Source organism: Hesperophylax consimilis, chromosome 20, assembly GCF_061612785.1.
Source record: "Hesperophylax consimilis isolate HC1 chromosome 20, BYU_Hcon_1.0, whole genome shotgun sequence".
In the NCBI taxonomy this organism is placed as follows: domain Eukaryota; kingdom Metazoa; phylum Arthropoda; class Insecta; order Trichoptera; family Limnephilidae; genus Hesperophylax; species Hesperophylax consimilis.
This window is the reverse complement of record NC_142855.1, coordinates 750,323-775,136: the sequence shown is the minus strand read 5'-3', so window position 1 is coordinate 775,136 and position 24,814 is coordinate 750,323. Positions and strand designations below refer to the sequence as shown.

The following is a 24,814-nucleotide window of genomic DNA, read 5'->3' as shown; positions in this document are numbered from 1 at the left end:
TGGGAAACATATAAAAACATATGGTACAAAAACCATAAATCTCCAATTTGGCCTCCGCCGCGATATGAAGTGGAAGTTCATCATCGCAGACGTCTCGAAAGCCATTTTAGGAGCAGATTTCTTACACTTCTTCAACTTAAGCGTCAACTTGAAGAAAGGAACCCTAACGGACCAGTCAACAGGATTGCAGATTAGAGGAGTTTCGCTGCAAGGACCCTCATCTGGCATTTCAACGCTGCCACACTGGTATGGAAAACCGATCTACACCGATCGCAAACCGATTACGTTTGCGTTCAGCAAGAAACAACGTCAAGCATATCTCCGGTCATCTCAACACCGTAGCAGATCCACCGACGTCAAACACATCTCCGGTCATCACAACACCGTAGCAGATACGCTGTCTCGAATAGAAGAGATAAACAGCCCCTTTGTTCCTCGAGACATGAGAGAACAAGCAATAGCCAACGTACACAACGTATGCCACCCAAGCGCCTCCGGCACCTCCAACAGCATACGTCAGAGATTCGTCTGGCCCAAAATGGCAAAGGAAACCAAAACCTTCGTCAAACAGTGCGTCGCTCGCCAGAAAGCAAAAGTACCACGACACACAACTGCACCCACAGCGACGTACGGAAGAACACTTAGACTACCATCTGAATTCTTCACCACAACCCACCGCGAAGAAACCCACCGCGAAGAACCCGACACCTACGTCGGATGCCTACAAAAAAGGTTTAATAAGATGAAACCCACTCCCGCTAGTAACCACAGCGCTGGAAAATTTTTCATCCACAAGGATTTACCGCATTCATCACACGTTTATTCATCAATAGATCGACTGAAACCTGCATTCTTTCAAAGCACAGAAGAAATTCCATCAAGAGGAACCGTCACACAGCCTCTAATAACAAAAATGACAACTCGATCCGGAAGACATGTTCACTTCCCGGACAGATATCAAGCGCAGTAATAATTTGGCAATATCATAAGGCACAGTAATTAGCAAAAAAAAACTAACCAGAAACCTTAGATTGACGTATCCATAAATTTCATAAATTAATTGTAACTATCATATCGCAAATGTCAGACAATCTAATAAATTACTGTTACTAAAACAAACAAAAAAACAATAAAATTTACTATCAATAATACGCATATATAAGCATCCTACAATAAAATCTTTATTATGTAAATATTCACAATACTATGTACTACGTCAAAAGTGCATTAATAAAAACAACAATAGAACTGTCATAACAAGCTATTTTAAATCATCGTAAACAATCATAGTATACACAGGTAGCTCACTACTACGCTAAGTACATTGCGACTAGCGCTCGCCGTTTATCAATAATTATGTTTACCTGTATATCATTTATGTACCTATTTACTACGGCGAATAAAAATTCGTACGGCCACAGCTACTATGCAACGGCGGCATGGAGCCACTATTGTTATTACTTTCCTGTCGCTAACCGAGCGCAATATTATCACAACATTATGTACCTTAGATTATAAATGGACTTGTGTTTTTATAAATTATGATTGACATTGTAAAATATTCATTGTTGTTATTATGTATTATATGTTACTATTGTATCGCGTAGAGACGCTGGTGGGGAGGTATGTGGGGACTACTTTAACTCGTCCCACATATGATAACACTAAATAATTACTCCGCCGTCTGAAGCCCCGGGAGAGCCAGGCGCGGACGGGAACGCAACTCTTTGCCATTCTAGTTTCAACTTTCGACCAAACCACCACTCTCTACTACCACCGTCTCTGCGTTCACTCAACTTGTAAATTCATTCTCGCAAATAAATTCAACACCGATCGCAGACCTTTATCTTTCAATCATCAGAATTCCTTGAACACAGATTTACGATACCGGCAGCCATCGTAAATTACATTTATCCTGCCATACTGGTGATCCCGACTTTACACTGCCATACTGGTGATCCCGACTTTCACGCTGCCACAAGTCCTTTGGTAATCCAAGGTTTTAAACATCTTAATTTTGATTTTATGTATGTTGTTATCTCAGTTGTCGAATTTTTAATGTGTTGTGACATAATATTTTCGAAGTTAGTCGAACAAATTTCAGTATCATCACTGTTTAAAACATTATTCCAATCTTCCTTTTTTTAATTTTTCAGAGAGAATAGTCATATCTATTGTTGATTTTTTGGTTATTAAATTATGTTTTTTATGTTTAATATTATTATTATACAGAAGTAAGCATGAGTGATGATCAGTTATGTTAGTTTTCCAAACAATTGATTTTATTTTGTGAAGATCTTTAATGTTTACATTTGTCCAAATGTGGTCTAAACAAGATGGAGTATGTTCTTTTATTTCCCTAGTATTTTTATTTATGCAAGATATAAAATTTTGTTCAGTCATACAATTGATGTATTCATTTTTGTTATTATTTTCTATTTTTTCATTAATATTACCGTTAAAATCTCCTACGGCGAAACAAAGTTTATTTTTTAATTTTAATAATATGTATTTGAGGTCATTAATAAATGTAATAATACTCGAGCCATACGTTCTATAGATAGCTATTAGATGGTATATGGATTTGCCGAGTTTGAAATGTACTTCGATGCAGTTTACTAAGTGTATTGGATGTTCTATTATGTTAACAATACTAAATTTATTGCTTGCAAATATTATTATTCCCGAATTTTTATTGATGTCTACTTTGGTAGAAATATAGTTGTACTCAGGTAAGTGATAAGGCGGTGACTCAGCGTTCGTAAATGTTTCGGATAACACTATAAAGTCCGGTTTTTTAATTAAATTATTTATTTTTAGAATTAATTCATCTAAATTTTTGGATGTTTATGTGCATAATAATTATATCATTGATGTTTTTAGAAATAATTTTGTTACACGAATCGGTACATATACATTCATATTCTTGAATTTTAATATTTAAATCTAATTCGTTACTTAAGAAATCATCCATTTAATGCATTTTCGGTTGTATTTTACAAAATTATTTTAAAAAATTTTATTCAATGTCGTAGTTAATTCTTTCTTTGGCTAATTTAAGCATGTAAGATCGGAACTTACATGTTTCGCTGTTTGTTCGGTTTCCTACTTCTTTCATTTTACTGTTCAAGGAGTTTATTTCTTTCTTCTTGTTAGCTGAGTTGCAGTTAGCGCATTTGGGTGGCAGTTCCAGGGATTTACACTCGGAGATGGGATGATCTTCTGAACAGTGCTTGCATGTTGGTTTATTCATTCTATTGTAGCATTTTTGTGCTGTCTGTCCAAATCTTTGACAGTGGAAACATTGGGTAAGAGGACTGCAGTCTTCTACATAGATTCTCATGAATCCTAGATGAATTTTTGTTTTTATTAATAAGATGTAGTCTCATTTCGGGATTTGTTTGTAGTATTAAGTTTTTGCTGTTAGTTTTTTTGTTTGTATTGATGGCCTTAACTTGTAATATTTCTTTGTCTTGGTATTTTTCACATATAATTTTGATGTCGTTGTTTTGTTCAATGATGTCTTCTAAGAATTCTTTTTCGGTATAGTCTTTGTCAAGACCTTTGAATATTACGCATGGATCCGTTTTCAGAAGTACCTCCGCTATTATGGTTTTGTCGACTTCATTTATCTTTTAATTTTTTTGCGTCTTCTTTTTCTGGGCATGTTATTATAAGTTTTTTTTTTTTTTTTAATTTCGCATACTCGAATTCCCAACTGCGATATTTTAATCTTTTGTTTTTTCTCTTTTATTTTATCAGTGTCTTCTTCTTTTAAGCTTTTAATTATTATAGGAAATCGTTTTTCTTGCGTTTGTGATATTAAGTTTTTTACTGCAGAAGAGTATGAAAATGGGTATTTTTGTGCTTGGTTTTTTTCTTGAATATCACGCTTTTCTTGTAATTTAGCTAATTCTATTGCCATGTGCGATATCATTTCCATGATATTATTTATTTCTTTCATCATTTTTGATTTGGTTTCTTTGGTAAGTTTATTTTCTTCTATGATTGTATGTAAGTCACTGATGTTTTGTTTCGCCTTTGTTATGAAGGCATGCGGATCAACCGCTTCCTCTATTTTTCCAGGTTAAAAAAATATATTTTCCGTAAATTTATGTACCTATTTATATAATTTGTCTTGGAATGAAGGTGTTATTTTATTTATTCACCGCTTACGGCGCTCACTCGCGTCCAACACGGTTGGAGGTTTGGGCAACACATTCCGTTGGCGGTTTTTCTTCTATAGAAGCAAGTGCTTGTGTTTAAAAGAGTGGTGAGCCTCAATATGAAGAATATATAGTGTTTGTAATCAATAATGATTTAAGGAAATATGATTATTTAAAAAAAAACATGTAAATAAACAAATTAAATTTTACATTTATTAAGAAAAAGAGAATTAATAATGAAGTAAGTAAAACGACATCGTTCACAATGCTACAACTGGGCCACTCGGCCTACTTCTATTTTATAGTGTTAATTATAATGTTTATATTATCGAATTGAAATATGTGCACTTATAAGTTATAACATTAATTTATTATTTTTCGCTGGCTATCATAGGAAGGTGGGTACGTGGAATAATAATTAGATTTTTTTGTACAATTTCGAAAACTGATATAGTATTATTATTGTCACAATAATAATCTGAAAGGCTCGAGAGATACAAAGAATAAAGCATTAAAAAATCAAAGACAACAAACACAAATGAAATATTACAACCATATTCCAAAAATCAAATTAACAATATTAATAACAAATCACCCATTTCGCTTTACTTTCAGAAGATGTCTTAAAAAACGAATATAAATACAATATTTAGTGAGAATAATGGGTATGTTTTAGTTTTATGTACCTTTGGTTACAGTGCATCCGCTGTCGTTAAGCGAAACTTTGATGATGAAAAAATATATTTGTTTGAGAGATCAGTTTCATCGTGCAACATCCCCGGCTCGAGTTCACTGCGAGAGTCATCTAATTGATTGCGATGTAGTAGAGTTTTATCATTTCTGGCTATTAAACCAGGATATCTTGGTCTGGATATTGAGTATCTTTTTTGCGAAATGTCAGTCATTTAGTTTAATTTGAATGAGACACGGCCAATAGGCCGGCATTATCGTTCTTCACCACATAAATAGTTTCATTTTTGTTGGCCGTATTTTCACTTTTTCTTCAAAATTGAGATACACTTTTAACGTTCTCAGATGCACGAGCTGTGTGAGTTGCGAAGCTGCTTCCAAAAAATATAAAATAAAATGAAGATTCTTAACCTTAGCTTTACTAACGATTGTAAATTATTTCTTATTTGGTTCGTTTTACTCCATGGTGTTTAAGATTGTGTCTCGTCAGAGAGACCATTCGACAAAATGAAAAGTTACACTTACAACATGAAAAATGTTTTTTTCCACTGTGAGTCAGCATGTGGCTCTTCAGAAGGCCATTTTGAGAACATGAATAATTGCACTCAGAACATGAAAAAGGTTTTTCTCCACTATGGGTCAGCATGTGGATCTTGAGATTGTCCCTTCGAGAACATGAATAATTGCACTCAGAACATGAAAAAGGTTTTTCTTCACTGTGAGTCAGCATGTGGCTCTTCAGATTGCCCTTAAGAGAACATGAATAGTTGCATTTAGAACATGAAAAAGGTTTTTCTCATCTGTGAGTCAGCATGTGGCTCTTCAGATGGCTATTTTGTGAACATGAATAATCGCACTCGGAACATGAAAAAGGTTTTTCTCCACTGTGAATCGGCATGTGTTTCTTCAGCGTGCCCCTTTGAGAAAATGAATAGTGGCATTCAGAACATGAAAAAGGTTTTTCTCGACTCTCACTGTGAGTCAGCATGTGGATCTTCAGATTGCCCTTAAGAGAACATGAATAGTTGCATTCAGAACATGAAAAAGGTTTTTCTCCACTGTGAGTCAGCAAGTGCCTCTTTAGATAGCCCTTCCGATAAAATGAATAGTGGCACTCGGAACAAGAAAAAGGTTTTTCTCCACTGTGAGTCAGCATGTGGTACTTCAGTTGGCCACTTCCTGAACAAGAATAATTGCACTCAGAACATGAAAAAGGTTTTTCTCCACTGTGGGTCAGCATGTGGATCTTTAGATTACCCCTTCGAGAACATGAATAATTGCACTCAAAACATGAAAAAGGTTTTTCTCCACTGTGAGTCAGCATGTGGCTCTTCAGATGGCCATTTTGAGAACATGAATAATTGCACTCAGAACATGAAAAAGGTTTTTCTCCACTGTGAGTCAGCATGTGTTTCTTCAGATTGGCCTTAAGAGAAAATGAATAGTTGCACTCAGAACATGAAAAAAGTTTTTCTCGACTCTCACTGTGAGTCAGCATGTGGCTCTTCAGATTGCCCTTAAGAGAACATGAATAGTTGCATTCAGAACATGAAAAAGGTTTTTCTCCACTGTGAGTCAGCATGTGGCGCTTCAGATGGCCATTTTGAGAACAAGAATAATTGCACTCAGAACATGAAAAAGGTTTTTCTCCACGGTGAGTCAGCATGTGGCGCTTCAGCGTGCCCCTTTGAGAAAATGAATAGTTGCATTCAGAACATGAAAAAGGTTTTTCTCCACTGTGAGTCAGCATGTGGCTCTTCAGATTGCATTTAAGAGAACATGAATAGTTGCACTCAGAACAAGAAAAAGGTTTTTCTCCACTGTGAGTCAGCATGTGGCGCTTCAGCGTGCCCCTTTGAGAAAATGAATAGTTGCATTCAGAACATGAAAAAGGTTTTTCTCGACTCTCACTGTGAGTCAGCATGTGGCTCTTCAGATTGCCCCTAATAGAACATGAATAGTTGCATTCAGAACATGAAAAAGGTTTTTCTCCACAGTGAGTCAGCATGTGGCTCTTCAGGTGGCCATTTTGAGAACATGAATAATTGCACTCGGAACATGAAAAAGGTTTTTCTCCACTGTGAGTCAGCATGTGGTACTGCAGTTGGCCACTTCCTGAACAAGAATAATTGCACTCGGAACACGAAAAAAGTTTTTCTACACTGTGAGTCAGCATGTGGCTCTTCAGATTGCCCTTAAGAGAACATGAATAGTTGCACACAGAACATGAAAAAGGTTTTTCTCCACTGTGAGTCAGCAAGTGCCTTTTTAGATGGTTCTTCCGAGAAAATGAATAGTTGCACTCAGAACATGAAAAAGGTTTTTCTTCATTGCATGTCAGCATGTGGCGTTTCAGATGGCCATTTTGAGAACAAGAATAGTTGCACTCGGCACATGAAAAAGGTTTTTCTCGTCTGTGAGTCAGCATGTGTCTAATCAGATTGCTCTTTCGAGAATATAAATTGTTGCACACTGAACATGACAAATGTTTTTTTCCAATATGGATGCGTAAGTGCCTTTTGAAGTTCGACTTATGAGAATTGGAATAGGTACAATGAGGACAAAATAATTGTTTCTCCACAGGATGCACCTTCTGATCTGTAGAAAAAAAGAAAGTAATACGATTATAAAGGCATAATACGACTTAATATCTACACTTGGCGTAAGAAAGCACAGAAATTGATAACAACGATGGCAGAATTGTTAAATTTCAGAAAAAATAAGTGTTTTTACCGGACTGGACAATTCTTTCAAAGCGTTCTAAGCATTCTTTTTTTACATCCGGCAGGTCTATGTCAACTTCCATACAAGAGAATCCCCCATCATTATCTTCTCGGCGTCCGAGTTCCTCCTTGACGGTTATAGTCTCCACATTAATGCAAGCTATAAAACAACATGTACGTACATTGATCATCGATGTTAAACTCATTTAAAAAAACCTTAAAATAGAAACAATAAAATAAATCATTGATTAACCCTGCAGAAGTGAGAAATAAGTGAAGAGAGTTCAAGATTATTTTAAGAAAATTAATAAGAACGACCCCGAACGTCCGCTTCAGAAGGAATAAGCATTTGCTCTTGAGTATTTTCAGTATGGAGTTGTTGTTTTTAATTCAATGGAATGATGTTTTCTTCCATCAATATGTATTTTTAACGAATGAGGATGAGGTGGAAACTTGAGGAATCGAGCACTTATTGTAAGCATTGGCGGCTTCTGTGATCGTAGGGTATGGTCACATTAAACAAATCACAAATAAACTCCTCAAAACAATACATATTTTCCTAAACATAAGAAATATATATGAATTAAAACAATTGAAAATAATATACTTGGCACTTTGCAATTCTTTATAAAATATGGAATAAATGCTTGGGAAAGAGCAACAAACTCGGTTATCGATTCATTAGAAATCGCAAAGAAACCGATCTGAAAGGTAATATTAAAAAAAACATAGACTGACTGATACAGACCAAATATTTAACAGTTGTGACGTACTAGATATTCGCCAATTATACGTTAAAACACTACTAAACTACATTTTTGACCAAACAAACAAATTTCAACATGCGCAAAATATCACTAACAGACCAGTTAGACAAGCGTACAAAGAAAACATAAAAACTCCGACGGGAAATACAAGTTTTGGACAAATACACTATCAATACCATGCTATAAAAGCTTTCAACAGTCTAACACTTGAAAATATAATTGAGGAAAACAAAAATAAATTCAGACACAAAATTACAAAATGGATTTACGAACAAAAAAGACAATTTTACCAAAATTTCATAACATAACATAGTAAAAACTATACGTAACACACAAAACTTTGGCTGTTTCGGGCAAAGATAAAAAAAAATCTGGTCAAAACTAAAATAACTGTCACTAAAGAGGACAGCGAACACACATATAATTTTCTGTCGCCATGGCAATCCAAAATGGACTTGTATTTTTATTTTTTTATTAAAGAAACAAACATTCCAGGGTTACGAATAACCTGAGAACATTTTAAAATCTCCAACTACCACCACAGTAAGCGGAAAAAGTTGCTTGTGTTGTTATGGAAGACTTAGCCAGCCGAGGAATTGAACACACTACGCCTGGGTGGGACCCAAGCGCGATGTCAACTCAGCCACCGACCGGTCTAATACAATTTATTTAACATCATCAATGCAACTCACTGGCTGTCTGAGTACTTTCCGCATATCGCAAACATTCTTTCTTTACATCTGGGAGGTCGAAATCCATATAAGTGTACGGCATTTCACCTCCGCCTTCCTCCTGGGGCCCTGGTTCCGTTTTGATGGAAACAGTTTCTGGATATACTAGATCCATGGCACCGCTGTTGCAGGGTTTGGTAATTGGTAAACGCACAAACAAATATATATACCTGAAACAAACATAGTTGTAACGTAATCCTATGAGCACACGAAAGCATTTAAAATATCGATTAGATCAACAGATATGAAGTGTCAACTTTAAGGTCAAGATAGTCACATTATGTATCCCTTATTTCAAATACCAGTTTCATATAAGATATCATTGTTTTGACAGAATATTCCAAGCAAACAAAATTTAATAATAATATTAAATACAATACAATAAGTTGAAGTAAAACAGAGATCCCGGGTCCTAGAACAAAAGCATTTTCGTTTCTAGTAAATTCTCAACTCAAACGTCCATTCGTTTAAGAAAAAGGCGGACATTTAAAGAATATGTGTGTATAAATGAAATAGATATAGGACGGGACAGTTTTTACGCACTTAAAAGTTGTGTCGAATACGACAAGATACGCTAACTCCCTTCCACTAAGGCGAATACGACACGCTGTATGAGATGACCTACTGCCAGTAAATCTAGGTAATAAGTAATTTGCTTGGTTTTTACTAGTGTTTGGAGTGGAGTACTAAATCGAAAAGACGGCATTTACCATATCTTAGGATTGCCTCTTTGAGGTATCTACAACATGTCTATAAGTATTGTAATTTTGTTGAATTGACACAAGAATTGTATGGAAGAATGTTGGAACACGAACAATTTCTTCTGTCAATATTAACGTAATTAATACATCTCTCTTTGACTATGATTCACTTGCAACAGTCGTGAAGTAAGGCAAACTTTAATAGGAGATTTAACAGATATTAAATAATGTTATAAAATTATAGTGATAACTTTTGTTTAGTATTTCGTAAAACTTCGCAGAAATTAGACAGTTTGACATTTGACAGATTACAACCATAGAAGTTTCTCTGCATTTTATTTTGCAAACATCAGGTCGCCCCAGTGCTTAATTGTTCAAACGACCATTTTAGCGAAAATAAGTTTTTAACGCAATATTGTTAAGGATCAAATTACGCGTCGTTCGATGAAGAAAAAATAGTTTTATCAGCCTGCTACAATTAATTATAAGCATTTTAAAATGTCAATGTCCACAACAATATTCTAAAAGTGAGTCCTTGTTTGGCCAATCTCCTTATTAGGCCAACCTCCTAGAATCGAGAATTAAAATTGCGTGCTAGTTTGTTCAAACTCCACCAACCGACCAATCACAGCACGCCGCGAGCATCACGTGATGACGCCATCTTATGTTTTTACATTTCAACGGTGTTTGTCTTATGGTGTTACGCGGAGGTAAAAAAGCATTTAAATATATACCAAGGAGTTTTTGATTGACAAAACAACAGGAAAATGTCAATAACTAATTACAAAAGTGCATACATACGCAGCAGTGCGGAAATAGAGCGGTAAGTGTTAGTTTTAAATATCTCTATCAATACTAAATTTGTTTTGTTTTTTACATTGCAATGAACTTTGTAATACAGCATGTTCACTTTTCTGTTTCCGCTCAGACTCTACTTTTTGCAAGTTTTTGCTGTCAAAATTGGTTTTGTTGACTGACGATTCATATTAAACTTAGTATTTCAATTCGAAATTTTCATTATATCCGTATTTGTATGTAGCCGTTTGAGATTTACAAATTGATCTATAGTGATTAGGCAGTTTGTTGAAATAAATTATAGATGTATAATAAATTGTAGTTATATAACAAATTATAGTTATATAATAAATTATAGTTATATAATAAATTCAGATTTTTTCCTCATTTGTGTGTTTTGGGGTTTTGATTACGAATCTGAGTATTACCAACAAAAAGGGTAGGATTTTAATTTATAGCCAATAAAAACATGTATAGGTATATTATTCACTGAAATAATTTGCATAAATTTCATATAATTTAAGTGATTTAGTTTTTTGGCCACGCGTACTGTTTAGGCGCAATTCCTAGTTGAAGTTTGATGAATGAATTTGAAATTGACGGCAAAAACGAAAACGAGTACTAAATTTTACTTTTTCTGTGTAAATATCACATATTATATTTTATGAAATCCACCCTAAATAATAAAATCTAAAAAAAGTTACTTGTGGCTTGGTAAGTCAGTTCATACCTTTGTACCTAATCATAGAATTATGTTTTACTTTTTTTGAATGGTAAATATTCCATAAGCCGCCTATTGCTTAAATGTGCTGTATTTACTTAATTTACCCAAACCACGAACCTAATAACCTATTTTGTGCTTGTAAATAGTTGTTTATAATAGTTATTGTTGAAGCGAAGTGTAGTTTCAATAAGTTATACCAAAAAGTAGGCGGCTTATGGAATAATTACCTAAATGAGTACTATCAGATTTTGTAAGAATGTTGTATTATTAGTGTTGATTCTCATCACTTTTGTGTGTTTTGTCTACAGGATCACAAAAGTGAAAAAAATATTGTTTTTTGACGACAAAAACAACGATGGACCCGGTGAACCTGAACCTGTTTGTCAAAATAATGTTATTTTCCTTCCTATAGAAACACCACATAATATTCCATCGTTGTCCGATGATGGTTTACATGAACACGATGATATTGTAAATAACGAAACAAAAATTAATAAACAGATAATATCACCAACGAGAAAAAGATTAAGGCAACCGGACAAATGGAAAAGAAATATATTAAAAAAACTTAGAGAAGAAGGTGAGGAATATATAAATATTGAAGGGAAATTAAGACCAGAGAAAAAAGTAAAATCTGGATGTGACAATAATTGCCACTATAAATGCACTTCACTTTTTTCTCGAGAACAAAGAGAACAAATAAGAAACGCCTTTTACAAACTTACCGATGCACAAAAAAATAAATATTACAAAGAGTATACCGAACAAAAACAAAAATGTAGAAAAAGAACTAATAAGGAACAAAGCCGAAGGAAACATACTTTTAATTATTACTTTTTGACTCCAAACAGTCCTAAACAGAGAGTATGTAAAACGTTTTTCTGTACAACTTTAGATATTTCAGCGCGCAGGATTTATTACTTTCACGATAAAATAAATAAGAAATGCTTGCATATAGTACCCACTCCCGGTAGAGGAAAACACCCTAAGAAACAGACATCCACCGAAAAAATTGAAGAGGTGGTAAGTCACATTCAGTCATTCCCAACGCAAGAGTCACATTTTTGTAGAGAGAATTCCAAACGTAAATACTTGGCTTGTGAGTTGAGCATTGCGAAGATGTATGCTTTATATGTAGAAAAACATAAAGATCCAGTAAAGGAAAACATATACCGGAAAATGTTCAATGAAAAGTTTAACTTAAGTTTTCACCGCCCAAAAAAAGATATCTGTGATATGTGTTCACAATTTAAAGCTCAAAAAAATCCAAGCGACGATATTATGCATAAACACGAGGAGCACATTAAGCGCAAAATAGAAGGAAACGAAGAAAGAGCCAAAGATAGAGATAATAATATGAATGCAGATACAGCCGTGGTTACCTTTGACCTTGAAAACATATTTAGCCTACCAAAAGCTACAGTGTCTTGTTTTTACTACTCAAGCAAATTAACAGTATATAATTTAACAGGACACTGCAATATAAATAAGTCGGCAACTAACGCATTGTGGGATGAAACAACAAATGGCAGAACTGGAGACGATCTGGCAAGCGCCTTAATAAAAATTTTAAAGAGCGTTATAGAACATTTACCATCCACTATTAATAAATTAATATTATGGTCAGATTCGTGCGTGCCACAAAATCGCAATTCTCACATGAGTATGGCAATTATAAAATTTCTACTGAGTGAAGACTCAAAGAACATAATAGAAATTATCCAAAAATTTTCGGAACCCGGTCACGGTAATGTCCAGGAGGTCGATGCTGTGCATAGCTTAATTGAAAGAAATTTGAGACACCAAGAGATATATAGTCCGTTGGGTTTACTACGAGCTCTGTTAAAGATAAAATCAAAAGCTCTGACCCTCACTTTTATACAGATGCTGGATACAGACTTTTATACGTATCACGAAGAAGCAATCAAATTCGGCTTTCAACAGATTCCCCATACGAAAGTGAAATCATTAAGATACACAAAATCTGATTGGAAATTGATTCAATACAAAAGCAGTTTTGATGGACCTACATCTGTGGTCAATATTACAGAAAACAAAATTAAAATACTGTCTGATGTTATGGTCAAACAATCAAATCCAGGATCCAGGGACAAACAATGGATCCAGGGACTTGACTCGTCACAACAATACCTATAATCGAGTGACAGCTGTGTTTTGATCTGCTCCCGAAATAAATAGTTAACAATCTGGTACAGCGAGAAAATTTCCCCGTGGATGTGTCAAATCCGATGAGAATTGTTAGTTTTACTAAGTCAGTGTTTGATTTGTCAGTGATTGACCAGTGAATAAATAATTATCAGTATTTTAAAATCGAAAAATTAACAGTATATCTCAAGTCAACCAAAAGGGTAATAGAGGCAGTGTTTGACCTACAGAGTCTACCAAAATGGCAAATTCAGAAAAAAATCTGAGAAGCAAAGGACAAACGACAGCTGCTAACCTTTCATCTGAGCCCTACGTTTTAAACTTCGACAATCTGCTGGAAAAAATGGAGACGAAAATGGAAAAAAAATTGGAATTATTTAAACAAGCAATAATAAAGAAAATAGATGATGAAAATCAAGAAACCAGAAACACAAGGGACTTCATCAGCCGTCAGTATGATGACATTCACCTTAAGATGGAGACCATTATCAAACTGGTTTCGGAAGTTGAAATAATGAGAAAGGAGCTAACGGAAAAAGACAAAATAATAAAGAGCCTGGAAGTCAGACTGGCAGAAGTGGAGCAAGTAACTCATGAAGACACCCTTGAATTTACAGGGATCGAATTAAAAGAGGGTGAGCAGCCTGCAGAAATGATTAAACGGGTGGCCGCAGTCTCAGGAATCGAATTAAAAAGCGTTGACATCCTCGACATCAAGAAAATCCCGGACCGACGACCTGGAGTCCCCCCAAAACTCCACGTCAGATTTACTAACCCCCAAAAAAGACGACAAATTCTACTGAACAAAAGGCAACTTAACACAATTACAGCACAGGCAAACGGATTCCAGAAGATTTTTGTTGGTGAAATCCTCGGTCCCTATTTCAAAGATCTTCTGTGGAGGTCTAAAACAAGGGCAAAAGAAATGGTCTTCAAATATGTCTGGTACAAAGACTGTAAAATAATGATTAGGAAAAATGACGGCGACAGGCAAATACACTACATCAAACATTCGGATGATCTTAAAAAAATTGATTAGTTTCTTTGATTGAGAGTCCCACTTTTACCGGTCATTCACTGGGTCGATTCCCCCAATATTGGTGAGTCATATCTTTTATGCTTATTTTCGCACTGTAACAATAATGAACTCCTGCACTAGCAATGAAAGGTTGAAACCCCCAGTGATGGCCACGGATTAGTGGAGCTCTCATTCAAGGGAATTAAACAATTCTTTTTTTTGTTTAGTATAAATTTTATAATGGCTATTAATTTTAATCGCATATATGCAGAACATGGTGATCAAATCAACCCTTTTACTACTTCAGATGCCAAAATTTGCAAATATCTTATAGCAGAGGTAAAAAACACTACAATTATGCACCAAAATATTAGGTCAATTAATAAAAACTTTAACGAACTCCAGATACAGCTTAACCACCTTAATATAGACTTTGATATAATTATTCTCACGGAATGTTGGTTGTCAAACATTTATACTCCAAAATTAATAAATCACTACTCTTCCTTCAATTCGACAAAACATGATAGCCAGAACGATGGAGTCGTGGTATACACAAAAAATGATCTTAACCCCATTGTAACGGAAATAGACATTATTGGCGCGAACTGTTTGCAAATAACATACAATAATGACACTTGCATTCTAGCAATATACCGCTCTCCTTCGAATCGTAATATTACACCATTTCTAAATAGTCTTAATAGCATATTATCCAATCTTTCCCATACTAAAAATTTGATAATTATGGGAGATTTAAATATCAACATACTCCCAAACAATCCACATCACCAATGTCACGACTACCTGAACATGTTAGAATTCCATGGATTAATTAGTACCATCAATACACCAACAAGAATAGTCAATGAATCAACTTCATGTATTGATCACATAATGGTCAAAACTAATAAACAAAACAAAAGCATCGTTTACAAATCAACAATTACAGATCACTACACAACAATCTTCACTTTTAAATCCGACATCACAAAAAATAGACGAGATCAGTCTCTTATATACAATAATATTAACTTTGAAAATTTAAAAGCCTCAATTAAAAATAAATCTTGGCAAGAGCTTTTCCAAATAAAAAACTCAGATGATGCATGGATATATTTTGTTGACTTTCTGAAAAATGAATTAAGTAATAATACCACAATTTTGTCAAAAAAAATTCCAAACAAAATTAAACCCTTGAAATCATGGATAAGTCATTCAATCATCAACTGCATTCGCAGAAGAAATGCACTACACAAAAAAGTGAAAGACAATCCTTACGACATAATCTCATTAAACATCTATAAAAGATACAGAAATACGTGCGGGGAAGTCATTAGAAAGGCAAAAGAAATCTACTATGGAGACAAAATCAAAGGAAGCAATAACGATCCCAAAAAAGTATGGCAAATTTTAAGAGAAGCCACAAATACACAAAACACTAAAGACAAACAAGACATAAGTAAACTCTGCATTGATGGAGAAATTATTGATACCTCAAAAAACCCAAAGCTCGTTGCGGATCACATCAATAATTTTTTATTAATATTGGGTCACATCTTGCTTCTCGTCTACCAAATTGTGGGAATGCTCAAACTTCTGAAATAGGACTCCAATTTTCTCAAAGAAGATTTAACTTTCAAACAGTGTCTGGGGAAGAGATTCTAAAAATAATTAATTCCCTAAAAAACACGTCTAGTGCCGGAGTTGATGGGTTATCAACCAAGATTTTAAAAACGCTGTCTACGGAAATTGCATTGCCCCTAGAACACTTAATAAACTCTAGTATCACTCAGGGCCACTTCCCCTCAAACCTGAAACAAGGTATTGTTATTCCTATACATAAAACAGGTAACAAGACAGACATAAACAACTACAGACCAATAACTCTACTAACTAGTCTATCTAAAGTATTTGAAAAGGTTATCAATGCACAGTTGGTAAAATTTCTCGTGAGCCATAAATTGATTTCAGAACATCAATACGGGTTTCAAGAAAACAAGAGTACCTCAGACGCTATTGCTGCTGTCACTGATTTCATTGTTAAAAACCTTGATAAAAGCAAAAAATGTATTTCAATCTTCTTAGACCTATCTAAAGCCTTTGATACCATATCGCACAGTAAATTAACAAATAAACTTGAAAAAATCGGTATTGCGGACAACGAACTTAAATTCTTTAAAAGCTACCTTAATGGGCGTAAGCAACAAGTTAAAATAAATAACATATTAAGCAACACCTGCTCAACTAATTATGGTATACCACAAGGAAGCATATTAGGACCGATTTTGTTCCTGGTGTATATTAACGACTTATGTAACATTAATATTCAGGGGAAAATAGTTAGTTTTGCCGATGACACTGTTCTTCTGTTTGAAGCTGACACTTGGCCAGCTGTCTACAAAAAAGCTGAAACGGGCATAAGCATTGTAAAAAAATGGTTGGATACAAATACGCTCACACTGAATGCCGAGAAAACCAAATACATCACATCAAGCATTAATATTACAGGTCAACCTCATGACGATGCCTCTATTAGAATACACACATGTTTGAATTCAGAAGAATTTTGTCAGTGTCCCTACATTGAGCGCACTGCTCAGATAAAGTACCTCGGCCTCACCATTGATCCATACCTCAAATGGAATCTTCACACTCAAATTATTGCAAACAAAATAAGAAAAACCATGCACTTCTTCAGAACGATACGAAACTTCCTCAACTTACAACACTTGAAAATGGTTTATTTTGCACTCTGTCAATCTATTATTGAGTATGGTATCATAGCGTGGGGAGGTGGAACTTCATCTGCACTAGACCCAATCATAAAGGCACAGAAAACTATTATAAAAATAATTCTTAGGCTTCCTCTAATTACTGACTCGAACTTGATCTTTAATATTATGAATGTGTTTGATGTTCGGCAGACATACCGTCAACTAAGGCATCTTTACCTAATTTTTCAATAAAAAAGTTAATAAATCGAAAAAAAATCATCTTTTGGAAATGCTATCGCTTTAGATAGGTTAGAGTAAAATATGACTTTAATTTTATCTACTCATTGGACTTTAAAACTGTGAAACTAACCGACTAATAATAAAAGTAGGAGGTAGGTAAAGAAGTCACAAACTTGGCAACTTTACCTACTCAAAATTTCTCAATGAAACTGAAAGTTTATGTATAAAATCGGTAAAATTGGTGTTCCCTTCCAACGCTTGGATCTCGATTCTATGCTTTTTGCAAAAATAAAGAGCATTTTACTGGCAACACTGGTTAGTAGGTAAAGATGCCCGACATTCTGACTACATTTCCATACAAATGCAATACTTTCGTTAGGGCTGCCACCAAACTTGAAACTATGTAGGTAGCTATATCAAAAACATTAATATAAAAGATCCATCTTATTTTGTTTATCCAAACGTTTTATTATAAAATCTTACACAATTTTTATAGCATTGGCAATAAGAATAATTAAGTATTGGTAACTTTTTAATGAAAAAAAAGTATTATTATAAAAACAAATGTATCATTATTCAACTTTGTGCGAAAATTTGACGTCGAAGTAAAGGATACCACGTCGAGTTTTGTCAGGTTCCGGTAAAAATTTTACAATGTCCACAGCAAATATAATGCTGACATCGTCGATCGTAGGCCAGTAAAATCCACCTTTTCTGCATCTTAAAAACTTTGCTGAAATGTCAAGGCCGCTTATGTCTATAATTTGACCGCAGTAATATTTTTTTATGTTTTTGGTGCCCGCAAAGCCAACTAAAATGTATTGCCCAATTTGTATTTTATCTCCTTCCTTTTCAAGCATATCTGCCTGTAGCTCCACTTTTTTTTCCATAATTTCTTCCCTCCCCATTTTCTGCTCATTCACAATCTGCGGCTCAACACCCCTTTCCATTTTAGTATCATTTGGTTCTTCTTCTTCTTCTCCTCTTTTTATTAAAATGTTCGACAGGATTCTTATTTCAGGTTTCTTTCTTAGAGCTAAGTCCGATGATCCTGCTAGATCATTGCTTTTTTTAGGGATTCTTTGTGTCACTGCCTCTTCATTGATATTTTGAATATTTCTCTTTCTAGTTGCGTTTTTATTTAGATTATCAATTAATAGGTCATTGCTCGTAACTGATTTTCCAGGTAAAACATTCATTTTCTTTTTTGTGTTTCTCTTGATAGGATTTGGTTTTCTGTTTTCTTTGAGGTAGTCAAGCAAGGCTTGATCCACATTATAGCTGATATTTTCACTGCTTTCAGGCATTTTTTTATAAACTTGCTGTGGATTGTATGGATGTATGACCGTTGCGCGGAACCCACTAATGATGTTGTTTTTCTGGTTTATGTTTGTATCTTCAATTAATTGTTTCAACAACAACGGAAAATGATTTTTGTTCAAACAGGCCTGCTTGGGATTTTCGATTTTATATTTCATTAAAATTTTTCTCCACGATTTCTTAAGTGGCCCGAAAAAGGCCACATCAAGAGGCTGTGTAAGGTGGGTAGAGCACGGAGGAAGAAAGGCAAACCTTATGTTGTGCAGCTCACATAGTTCTACAACTTCGATATTGATATGACTTGAAAGGTTGTCACCAATTACCAGTTTTGGCCCTTGAAGCCGCCGGGCCCACGGAATTACTATTGTTGTGAACCAATCCAGAAATGTGGTTGAATCAAACCAACCGCTTTTTGTTCGGTTGTATCGAGCTCCTTCGGGCCTCCCTCACACCAGTGACTCCACATGCACTCCGATTTGTAGACAACATACGGCGGTAAAAGGAGCCCGTTGGCTACTCCAGCAAACATAATTGATATGCAACCCTTTGAAGAGTTTACTATTCTCTCTGGATACTTCACCCCACGGCGAAATATACATTTGGCAGCGCCTGGGTCATCACTGACATTTGTTTCGTCATAATTTAATACATGACTTGTTGCCAACCCTTCAACGGATGCTTTTAAATTTTCAAAGTAAATTTTGAACTCTTCGATTGTTTTTTCCGCTCGCGCTTTTTTTATATTTTGTGTAGACCTCACAGTTAATTCATGTTCGTGTCTTTTTATAAAACTTTTTACCCACCAGTTGCCTGGAGGCTTATTATCAAATATATACTCTCTGTTATTTTTTGTTAGGTATTCATAAACAACCATACGAAATTCCAAATGCGCCAAAGGCATACCGAATTCTGATGCGGCTATTAACACTTTAACAAATTTAGATTCTTCTTCCTCCGTGAATCTGAACCTAGGTCCAGGTTTATCGGTGTGTAAATTTTTTATCCTTTTTTCAATTGTCCTACGGGGGATACCAAATTGCCTCTCTGCATCATAAGAATTAATTTTTTTTTTTAACCAAATCAATGGCAATAGACATCATCTCTTCGGAGTAATTTTTATAAGGTCTAGCCCCTAGTTGCCTTCTACTCCGTATAGGTGGCATCCCGAATTAACCTAAAACAATAAAAATAAATGTACATAACAAAAATTGCTACAAAGTTAATCGCCCTAAAAATACAGTAAATCTGTCAATGGGATAATTTTTTTTAAAACTACATAAATAAAAAAATATTTTGAATTCTTCATAATAACGGCTTTATATAATTGATACCCATGTATTTAAGCACTGAAAATAAAATCAGATTGTTAAATAAAGAAAAAAAGTGCAAAAAAATATTATAAATATTTCTCATGATTGGACAACCCTATTCATAGGTCAAGTTGCCACTCAACATAAAATGGTAACTTTACCTATCGTCAACTAACATTACCCAGACGAATTTCTTCATAACCATTTAAAAGAAACGCTTGAAAATCACTTTTACGTCTTCAGAAGAGGATGTTACATAAAATATATCAATTCTACTCACCTTTGCTCAGCAGTTACGACAAAAATGATGACATTTTGCACAGGAACCTCCAGCACCAAATGACGCCACGCACTTCGAATCTTCAATGTCTTGACAACTAAGGCAGTGCTGCCAGTGGAAAGTTTTTTTAGAGTTGCCAGGTCCATCAAAAAACTATCTACCAGTCATTAAAGTACCTACCGTTTTCTGCTTTCAAGGAATTTAAGTTTTTCAAGCACTAGGTAGACGTAGGTAAAGTTAACTGAAGTAGGTAAAGATGCCATAGTTGACGGTACGCAAAAACAATACTCACTCACCTATACACAAATATACATACATACTACGAAAAAAGATCTAATACTCGCTTTACTCGAAGCATTAACAAAGACTTACTTAAAATTCCTGTAACGCACACTACTTTTGGACAACGAAATTTTAGATATCTTGCGACTAGACTTTATAACATTCTTCCTGATAAAATAAAAACATATCATTCACAAAAAATTTTTAAAGATAGCGTAAAAAATTGGATTAAAAGTAATGATAGGGCCTTTACCGGTGCACTCATCCAAATTCGTAGTCATTGATGCAACCTAATTATTGTATGTATTTTCATATAATTGTAGGTATATTATTAGGACTAGAAACGAACTTGGTATATGATGTATTTGATATTGATGCTACCTAACTATTGAGTGTTCGTATTTTTATATAATTGTAGGTACGTTATAGTACTATAAATAAACTTGGTAGTTAGCTGCCTCAACACAGGCTAAGCCTAGTGAGGCGGGCTATGATAAACCTCAACACATAACTACATTAACATTTCTATTATTTACATTTATTTTACCTACTGTTTATATATTAATTTTCCATTGATAAAATTATATACTCTTCTAATTTATAAACCAATGTACACTAAACAGTCTTACATGTATTTCTATAGTTATTGTTTGAAAATTTGTCACAATAAAGATATTTATTATTATTATTATTAAATAGTACTTTGACTGAAAAAAAAATAAAGGATATACGAAGCGCTTATAAATATATGCCTGCAGAAGACAAAGCCTATATGGAATGCCTGATAAGGAAGGCTTTGAATAGAAAAGAAAATGATAGTAATAACTTACAAAAAACATCATTGGAAACTAAAAAGAAGAAAAACAATAACGTTATGAAAGAAAAAATGAAGAAAGGAAATTGGAAGAAAAACTAAGTAAAATACGCTTTCAAAATGAACAAAACGTTATTTGATTTTACTGCAAATGGTGAAGCGTGCGTTTTTTTCTATTTAAATATAGTGGGTTTACGTCAAACCAGTATTTAAGTGTATTTATGTATTTTGTTGCCTTCTGTTTGACTATTTCCCATGTATTATTCACTGAGTAATGTGTCGTTAGCATAAGAGGTATAACGATACTACCACGGAGTAATTGAGAGAATATCACGTTTACATATTAGATTAATAATATTGGACCCACCGTTCCTTGAGATATTCCATATTCAGATGTCTCTTCATCACCATATAATATGGTATTTATTTTGACATATTATGGGCGATTTTTTAAGTGGCTTTTTATCCAATTTGCTACATTCTCCTCGATGTTATCATCTCATTATTTCAAAAGTTTTGTGTGAGTATGCTAATATTTTGCCAATGTTTGAAATGAGAGGAATCGGTCCATAGTTTGTTACGTTTTGGGTATTTTACTTTTTTTAATATAGAACCCGGTCACGGATATTACCGTTAAATTTTCCGGCATATGTTTTCTTTTACTGGACCTTTATGCTTTTCCACATATAAAGCATACGTGACATAAGATGACCCTCCTTTTATGTTTTCATTTATGTTTAAAATATTTACTCGCTGATTGTTTTGAATATGGATAGTGTGTTTAGATTTGTATATCTTCAATAATTGGTTTTGTAGTTGATCCCTTTGTTACATACATTTTTTTGGCAAGGTTTTGACCCACTTTTGTGAAGGAGTTGAATACATTTTTTTTTGGATTTTCAATGGCATTCATTATAACGTTATTTTCGGCTTCAATTTATTAATATGATATAATGTCTTTGTTTATTGTTTTCTATTGCACAGTTAATTGCTTGCCAGATTATTTTTGGGTTGTTTTCGGAGTTTATTATGTTTTGGTTGTAGTACTCTTCTTTACTGCTTTTTATTAATCGTATTGATTTATTTTTAATTTTGTTATGATTCCATTCTAATTCTTTGTTATTTGGGAATTAAACTGTTTATTTTTTTAAATCTTACTGTTTCTCTTATTGAGTTTAATAGATCCCGAGTGATCCATGGTTTTAAGAATTTATTTTTTTCCAGATTACGATTTGGAATTTCAGCTGTAGAGTTTTTTTTAATATGTGTGGATAAAATGTTTAAAAAGTTTGAGCATATTTCAAAGTTTCAGAATTGATTACATGCTGCAATTTCTCGGTTTTGAAGTTCACGTACAATTTGTGCAAATTTAATTTATTATGTGTTTTCTTCTGCGCAAAGTTTTTTATTTAATTTTTTTTTATTTAAGTTTCATATAATAAAAAGCAGGTGTGTGTAATGATCGGTAATATTATTTTTCCAGATGATGGATTTTATTCAATGAATATCTTTTATTTTAATATTTGTCCAAAAATTATCCAGACAAGATGGTTTTGCGCGTATTTTCAGATATATTTTATTTTTTATTTCATTATTCTCACATTGTTTGTGTTTTTCTATACATTTTTAAAGGCATTTCAATAAATTTAAAATATTTTAATTTGTTTCCATTATACGTGAAGTACTTTTATTAAAAATAACCCCCCCAAAAATACATTAAAACAAATTGAAACGTTTTTCCACATAATTTTGAAGTTCTCGGGCCCAAAGAACTCTGCCGATAGATCAGCGGAATCCTTTGACCATGGACTAAGCCAACTCATAGAATCTCCGACCAGAATACCAGACATCCCATCGCATCGAGCAGAACCAACTCGATCTGTTTCTCACTAGTGAGCCACTTGGGTACAGAGTGGAGGTGACAGCGCCCTTAGGATCCTCTGACCACTGCCTGATTACCACCTCTGTCACATCCTCCATGAAACGTCAACCTGACAAACATGTAAAGAGGAAGGTATGGCACAATAGGGCAGCAAAATAGGACGGCATGCGGTCTTCCTTCGGCGCCTTTCCTTGGAGTACTGTATGCTTTAGCTCCGACGACCCATCAATTTGTGCACGCGAGGTGGGAGAGGTAATCACATCAGCAATGGATTGCTACATTCCCTTCTCCGTCAAATCCTCTGGAGCGGGCACAAAGCCATGGTTTGACCATCGCTGTGCTGAAGCTGTCAGACTCAAAAATACGGCTTATAATGCACTCCGGAAGATTAGCTCCACGAATAACCTTTCGGAATACCGAAAACGGGCAAGGGATTGCAAGAGAGTTCTAAATAGAGCTAAGAGCGACGACGACCAGAGAATTGCGAAAAAGCTGGCTGACTGCCCACTGGTAGCCGTGCTTTCTGGTCGCTCGCTGGCTCGATCGGAAGAAATTTCTGCAGAACCACTTTCCCACCTCTGACCAAGAATGATGGTCGGCTGGCTAACTCGGCCCGCGAGAAAGCTGAATTATTAGGCAAAATTTTCGCGGAAAACTCAACTCTTCAAGATAACGGAGAGACTCCCCCTTCCATTCCGCACTGCGGTTTTCAAATGGAGGAACCGAAGATCCGGAACAGAGAGGTTCTCCGAGTCTTGAACGAGCTGAAAGTCGACAAAGCCAGTGGGCCGGACGGAATACCTGCCTTGGTCCTCAAGAGGTGTTCTGCAGAATTAACTCCAGTGCTCGCGAAATTATTTAGGCTCTCCCTCAAAGGTAGAAAGGTGCCAGGTCTTTGGAAAAAGGCAATCGTCCACCCAATCCCAAAAAGGGGGACCGCTCCGACCCTTCTAACCACCGCCCCATAGCCATCACTTCCATACTCTCAAAGGTATTGGAAAGGGTGGTTAGCAACAAATTGCTCACATATCTCGAGAATAACAATATCCTAAGCGATTTTTTTTTATTTTTTATTTTTTTTTTTTTTTTTATGTGACACCTCACAAGAGTGTCCCTGCCTGTGCAGTGCACAGACAGGGGAAGTATGTCACCACCGGTTGGGCGGCGTTGTGAGGCGGAGTAAGGTAGGGGCTGTAGGAAGGGATTTGTTAATGCGGGCCTTGAAGAGGCTCGGATTATAGGAGGGAGGAAAAACAGATGCCGGGAGCTCGTTCCACATACGAGCCGACTTACACAAAAACGAGTCGTAAAAACGGCCCGTTCTCATGAAGCCAACGTCAACCGTGAACGGGTGTTCAGTTCGTGTCCGTCGAGTTTCGCGCACGTGCACCGGTGCATCAGGAATCAATGCTGCTAGCTCCTTGGAGCAGGCTCCATTGAAATACCTGTAGAACAGACACAGCATGCCTACATTGCGTCTATGCATCA

General features: G+C 35.0%; 1 pseudogene; it reads right to left on the bottom strand.

The window, feature by feature from the left end:
* Positions 1–6,020: 6,020 nt before the first annotated feature.
* Positions 6,021–19,763, bottom strand: LOC149413870 (uncharacterized; annotated as a pseudogene).
* Positions 19,764–24,814: the final 5,051 nt, after the last annotated feature.